This window comes from Cervus canadensis, chromosome 10 (assembly GCF_019320065.1).
Source record: "Cervus canadensis isolate Bull #8, Minnesota chromosome 10, ASM1932006v1, whole genome shotgun sequence".
Taxonomy (NCBI): domain Eukaryota; kingdom Metazoa; phylum Chordata; class Mammalia; order Artiodactyla; family Cervidae; genus Cervus; species Cervus canadensis.
Genome location: NC_057395.1, coordinates 20,045,506 through 20,052,962, shown reverse-complemented (window position 1 = coordinate 20,052,962; position 7,457 = coordinate 20,045,506).

Sequence of the window (7,457 nt, the reverse complement as noted above, 5' to 3'; positions counted from 1 at the left end):
GAAAAAAAGCCTGTGGCTGAAAACACATACTGAAAGGTATAAGGTCCAACCTGATCTCATGACAGACTGAACGCTACTTTTCAACACTTAAGTCCAAAGAATGATTTCCCAAAGATAAAGTTTAAAAACTGATAATTCTTGGGACTACCTTGGTGGTTCAGTGATTAAGACTTCATCTTCCAGTGCAGGAGTTGCAGGTTCGACCTCCTGGTTGGAGAGCTAAGACCCCACATGACCCACGGCCAAAAAATCAAAACATACAACAGAAGTGATATTGTAACAAATTCAGTAAAGACTTTAAAAATAGTCACATCAAAAAATATTTTTTAAAAACCTGATAATTCTTACAGAGTCACTACCATGTGTCATTGTTGCCATCACTTATAAATTATGAAGAGCGATCCCTTCATGGGTTGGCATCACCTGAGAACCACACATTACAGAACCTTTAGGATACGCAGCGAAGCATTAGGAGGATTGGTGAACTCATAGCAGCCAAGCATTAGGAGGATTGGTGAACTCATAGAGTAAGTTTTTGGATGCCAAGAGTCTAATTTGATAGAAATTTCTAGAACTCAGAATGCCAAGATTAGAGACACTGGCTGTGGGAGAGGAAAAGGCGATTGAAAAACACTGGGAGTTTGCAGCAAACATGAGCACAGGATGGGTCTTGGGCCAGCGAAGGTGATTTGACTGTGGCTGCCATGTGGTCTTCTGTCAAAGAAGGACAGAGTTGCAGGGGTGGGCGGAGCGGGCATGCAGCACGTGGGAGCTTAGGAAATGCAGAGTCATGATGGAAGTTGGGTGCTCAGTGTAGGGGAACACAGAGGCCGGTGTAAAGGGGGATTCTAGCCTCTGAAGAGCTGACGTCAGTTGAGGACCGGGCACAGGGAGGCCAGCCCCAGGCGTGCTCCTGGAAACCCCTCCACCTGCCAATGGTGAGTCCAAGCCCACGCACAGCCTCCCAACACCTTATTCAGCTTCCCAAGGACACTGGCACTGAGAGAGAGGGTGACGAGCACCTGGGTGTCTAACAGAGAGGCTCCCTCTCTGCTTTACAAATTAATCAACTCCTGCTAGTCTCTCATGCATTTCATTGCCAAGAGGCCCTTTCCTTGGGTTCAAACACCGCTCTGATGAATTTGGTTTTGAGCTTATAACCCAGGAATCAAAATCTGACCTGAGGCAAATTTCCCAAGCCAGCCTGCCAGCTTCATTTGTCTTATAGAACTTAGAAGACATGCACTGTCAACCTGGGGATAGAATAAACTGACGATGGACAAATGCGCTCGGCCCCAGAGATGAAGACTCTAATATTCAGTCCTGGGAGGTTTGGGATGGGATGGGGGTGATTAGAAATCTCAGCCCACAGGGTTTTCGATGCCCAAACCGCTGAATGAGGCTGGGAACTCCTTAGTTCTAAAGTGAACTGTCACCGGTTCCCACCTGGATGGCTTCAGGCCACCCCACCTTCACCATCCCAGCATGGCAGTCTTATGTCATAACAGTGCCCTGAAAGATGTCCCGGTTCACCCAAGAGGACAGCCCTAGGCTACTCCAAGCTGGATGGAAGACAGAGACTGAAACTTATCTTTTTCTCTTTTGACCCTATGTCCTGGAACTGGTCACAGGTGACAGATAAGCTGCCAGGTAATTCCCTATCACAAGGACGCTAGCATGTAGGTGAAGGTGAGTTATTGACTAAGGATGTATCTCCTGATAGAATATACATCTCCACTCAAAACCCCATTTCTTTGAGTAAAACATAGGTCAGCATGGCTCCTCTGTGGCATTTATTTGCTTTCATCCAAGCACGAGGGATCAGAGTCAAGCATTTGCAGTAATTGTGGCACTTAAATGATGCTCTTCATCATCAATCTGCCAAGTGCCACACAAGTTTTGAGGTGACTTCACTCATCACCAACGGCCCAACTACAAGTCCAGGGTATAGTGCTTTAGGATAAACTTGATCATAATGGTTGCTTGGAGATTCCTTCTTATAATAAAGCTTCAAGTCAAGGAGAGGCCTAAATGGAATTTTCTAACATGAAAAAGAAAGGGAAAAGCCAGCAGTGATGCCAGGTAAGAAGTGTCTTCTGATGTAAGTTGGATTTTGTATGAGACCTTGTTGGTGTGTGTGCCTTACAGCAGGGATCAGCAAACTACAGCCCAGGACCCAGTCTAGCCCCCTGCCTGGTATATGAATGCAAATATTCTTGTTTTTTAAATACAATTTTATTGGAAGCCATCACACCTATTTGCTTTTGTGTTGTCTGTGGCTGTTTTGATGCTAACATGGCAGAGTTGAGTAGTTATTAATACAAAAGAGCCTGAACAGCCTATAATCTGGCAGAAAAAAAAGTTTTCCAAACTTTCCCCTGCATCTCTCTCCTTGGAGAGCCCCATAGGTCACCACACACACCAGGCATGCTCTCTCTGTCAGGGTGTCCTCTGGCTGCAGAGGTGCACAGGACCTCACGTGCGACAGGCAGAAAGGCCAGGGGATCAGTGCCCCAGAGGCACGCTCACCTGGAGAAGCGGGCGGCTGGTCCACAGACACCCCAGCTTCCTCACCTCCTGCAGGGACAACTGGCCTCTTCCCTGCGAGTGAAGCACAAAGCAATAGCCCGGATCAGTGCAGCCTGAAACACCACTGGTGACTTTAACAGACAGACCTGAGTATAAAGCACTATTTGTTGTTGTTTAGTTGCTAAGTCATGTCTGACTCTGCGATCCCACCGGCTGTAGCCTACCAGGCTCCTCAGCCCATGGGACTTCTCAGGCAAGAATACTGGGGTGGGCAGCCTTTTTCTTCTCCAAAAGCACTATAAAAGAGCTTAAAGAAGCATTACCTTCTTAAATAGAAAAGCAGAAGCGACAGCTTTGGACAGAAGCACATGGACCAAGCACCTGCATCAAACTAGCAGGCTTGCTGGATGTAGGGGACAGACAACACCCCCGCCCCCCTGCCCAGAGGTGGAGCATGAGCACCCCTGGCAGGACGCCCTGGAAGACCCAGGTCTCTGAGGAGACTGTAGTGAGGCTGCTTCTGCAGATGTTGGAAAGACTGGGAACTGGCCTCAGCTGTTGCTCAGGGAAGGAAGTGCCATGACCAGGATGAAGTAGCAAACAAGGACCACAGTGTCTTTCTTCCCGCCTTCCCTCTCCCCCACCAGGGGGATGATGGCGTATCAGGGACGAGACCGCAGCTTCACAACCCTGGCACCCACTGCAGCGTAGACAGGCTGGCTTGGAGCTAAGAGCCTGGGCTTTCTAATGGCAGGCCTAGTCTCTGTGATCACCGCTCTACAAACCACCGGCACCCGAGATCTTGTTTAGGGTCTGCTCTGGGGGCAATCCCACCTAACTGAAACCTCCATCAATCCCCACCTTGATACCAAACCTCCTTCACTGGAGGTTTTCGTGGGGATCTCTGGGGCTGCAAGAACAGAAACCAACTCTGACTCATGAAGACACGGAAGCTGCATATCTAAAACAGGCGGTGTAGCACTCAGAACTGAAGGGAAGTCTAAGGAGCCAGCCTGAACCAGCCTCAAAAGGGACAGAGGCTGTATTGAGCCCTGGGATCGGGAGGCACAGTGGGGACTGTGGGGACCACATCAGGACTCCCCAATCACAGGGCGGCTCCTGCATGTTCATCCTGGCTCCGCTGGACTTGGATCTCCTATTCCAATAGTGGGTCTGGTTTGGGACACTTGTCCACCCACAGGAAGAGGAAGGCGGGGTGTCTCATGGGTCTGATCAGGGCTGTAAATTGTGTGAAGGAGCAGCTCCTCAGGGCAAGATCAGGGCTGCCCCCACCCAGCAGTGGGGAGAGAGGGGTGTTTGCTGGGCAGACAACAACCAGCCATCTCAGATTGTTCCTGCCAGAAGCTGACTCTAACACAGGAGCCGAGGTCAAGTCATTTATTTGGAAGGAAGCTTCTTTATGTAGGGAAGCAGGCAGTGGGACAGGAGAGGAGGGGTCCCATTCGGGCCACAGGGATGAGTGGGTCTCTCCATCCGCGTCTGCAGCTGACACCCAGTGGGGACAGTGTACAACAAGCCTCGGGGTGGTCCCAATGGAGGGGCAAGAGAGCTGGGGTGTCCATGCACCTGGGCCTCTCCATTCTAGATGAGGGCCGCTCCCGGAGCCCCAGTACTGCCAGCCTGCCCAGTGTGTGGACCGAGCTCACTCCTGGGGCTGCAGGAACCCCTGCAGAGTCACACATGCCTGCTCTGCTGCTTGTGCATGGGGGCCTGAACCAGACCGGCGGGGGCAGGAGGAGCAACCTGGGGGCCAGCTCCTAACTGCGGCTGAAACAACAGTGGTCACTGGTCACCGTGACTCCAGTGCTTGGAGAATGGGGGCTCCTGGGAACTGGGAGGCAGTTTCTTTATGGAGGAGGTGGCTCTGGACAGTCTCAGTCCTGGGCTTGAGGCTGAGTCAAAGAGGAGCCCAGCCTCCTCCTGCTCCCCGACACAGCAGTTTGGACCAGTCATCCGGGCACTGGCACTGTGGGGGTCTCAGTGTTTGGCAAAGCTCCAGCGTTCTCCTGTCATCCGTGTTGCTGGGGAACCTGCTTGGGGCCCCTGTGTTTATCTTTTTTATGCAAACTTAAGTGCTTGTTTTCAGAGACCTCAAGAGAGGAAAACCCAGGAAATGAACACGTTCTGCAGCTCTCCTGGGGGAAACAGAACCAAGTAGGAAAAGTGCAGAGGAGCAGCCAGGAAAATGAGTAGGTGGGGCACTGGGGCAGGGGGAGCGGGGAGGTGCAAGGGTCAGAGAGCCCTCCCAGACCCCAAGGCGCTCACCACAGGCTGCCCTGCACATCACACTGCAAGCCTGGCTTCAAGCAAGGGGGGCTCTGGGAGATGCTGCTCATCTGACCCCTCGGTCCCCCTCAACCCACCACCTTCCTCCCCTCCTCCTGTTTCTCCCACACTCCCCCCTTTACTTGTCTTCCTTGAACAGCCTAGTCCATTCCTGCCCCAGGACCTCTGCACCAGCCGTTCTTGCTACCTACAATGCTCTTCCCTCTGATCTGCACACAGTGGGCCCGTCTTGTCATCAGGTCATCACTTCATCCATGGGGTCTTCACTGGACTGTCCACCCCAGAAGAGACACCCTTTCTGTCTAGCACATGCACCTGTGGTGCCTTCTCTGCATGATTTTCTCTTATTTAGTTATCTTCCTGCCAGTGCAATTCATCCCTTGCCCAGAAAGTCATGACTGTGACAGCTGAACACATTCAGTGTCCCCTGCTGTCTCCCCGACAAAGCCTTGAATGATCAGAACAGGCCCCCAATCCACTTTTGATCACTGATTGAATAAAATATAAAAATGACATTTCTTTCCAAAAAGATATCCCCCACCTTTTAAAATAATTATCTGAACACATGACCCAAAAAATTAAAAGACTTACTGGGGAAAAGACAAGGTTTGCAGGAGTGGTTCTGTTGAATCTAATATATACACTGGTCCAAATTCCCAGCACAGTCTGGGCTCCAGGTAAAGGTTTCCATTATTCTCTCTTAAGCTTTTAAGTGATACATATTTTAAAATGTGCCATGGAGCAGGTCCTTCACTCATCTTATAGAAAGAACAACAAAAGCATATGTCGATCTTGAAATCCACACCTTACATGAATTCAGAGAGAGATTTTTTTAAAGCTCTACACAGAAAGGAAAGGTGACTCCATTTAGTATTCTTTGTATTGTTTCTAACAAAGAAATACTAGAATGTAATTTATGACACTATTAATTTTCTCTAATGATGTGTGGTTGTCTTGCCAGATACCTTTGTTTAGGGAGATGTAATAATCCATTTCAGCACATTTATTCACTGCCCATAATGTATTTTGGAGCATCTACATGGAGAAGGAGTAATTTCTTATTTGGCTAAGCAAAAACAAAAAAAAAAGAAAGAAAACTTTTGGACTGTTAGTAGAGAAAAAGAGATGCCTATAGGCAGCATAAAAATGTTTGTAAAAGAGTGAAGTAAGCCAGAAAGATAAAGAACATTACAGCATACTAACACATATATATGGAATTTAGAAAGATGGTAACGATAACCCTATATGCAAAACAGAAAAAGAGACACAGAAATACAGAACAGACTTTTGAACTCTGTGGGAGAAGGTGAGGGTGGGATGTTTTAAAAGAACAGCATGTATACTATCTATGGTGAAACAGATCACCAGCCCAGGTGGGATGCATGAGACAAGTGCTCGGGCCTGGTGCACTGGGAAGACCCAGAGGAATCAGGTGGAGAGGGAGGTGGGAGGGGGGATCGGGATGGGGAATAAGTGTAAATCTATGGCTGATTCATATCAATGTATGACAAAACCCACTGAAATGTTGTGAAGTAATTAGCCTCCAACTAATAAAAAAATTAAAAAAAAAAAATGTTTGTAAAGATTCTGGTTTCAAGTAGTTTCTGTTTCCTAGGATGTGACACTGTAGTTACCTGAGTGCACATATATGCACAGGAGAATACACATATGTGTATTATGGGACATTATATTATGATAATTAAGATCATTAATAAACTTGTAAACTCTCCCTTATCAGCACTGCACTCTGCCTGGCAAACAGTATGTTCAGTAAATGTGCATCTGCGCCCAGTCGCTCAGTCATGTCTGACTCTTTGCAACCCCATGGATGTAGCCCACCAGGCTCCTCTGTTCATGGAACTTCCCAGGCAAGAATGCTGGAGTGGGTTGCCATTTCCATCTCCATGTGATCTCCCCAACCCCAGGATTGAACCAGCCTCTCCTATGTCTCCTGAATTGCAGGCAGATTCTTTACCACTTGAGCCATCAGGGAAGCCTCTCAGTAAATGTTAGGCGAGTTCATTAATTAACTGCTGAACAAGGAAGTGCGTGGTGACATTTGATTTTGCTTTTGAAGCCCTGCCCAGGAGTGCAATCTCTGAGTGAGAAACTCTTAAGTGACTCAGCCAGAAGGACACAAGGTACGTGTGCTATACAGGCGGCCCTGGCGCCCTGCTTCCTGCCCATGACCCCTACTGCTTCCATGACCCCTACTGCTTCCATGACCCCTACTGCTTCCATGCATCTCCACGCCTGGTGTCCAAACGTCTGCCTGCACCTGCGATTCTCAGTTGAGGGCTGTCCTGGGCCCTCCCTTCGGGCTGGGTGTTGACCCACCCAGCCCCTGCATCCTCGGACAGGGTAAATGAAGACTGAATTCTACCCCATTTCCAAGAGCCCCGAGGGATGGGGGCTGAGTGCCAGCCAACCACGGTGCCAACCCACCTGGTAGCACCTCTCCTTTCTGATGCCCTGCTGCCCCCACCTCCGTCTCCTGCCCTCCTAGCACTGTCTGGGACCACATCCCCAGAAATGACATCGGGGATGTGATCCTTGCTCCAGGGCCAGCTTCTTGGGGAATCCAAACTGAGACAGACATCTTTACTCATCTAACTTCTAAC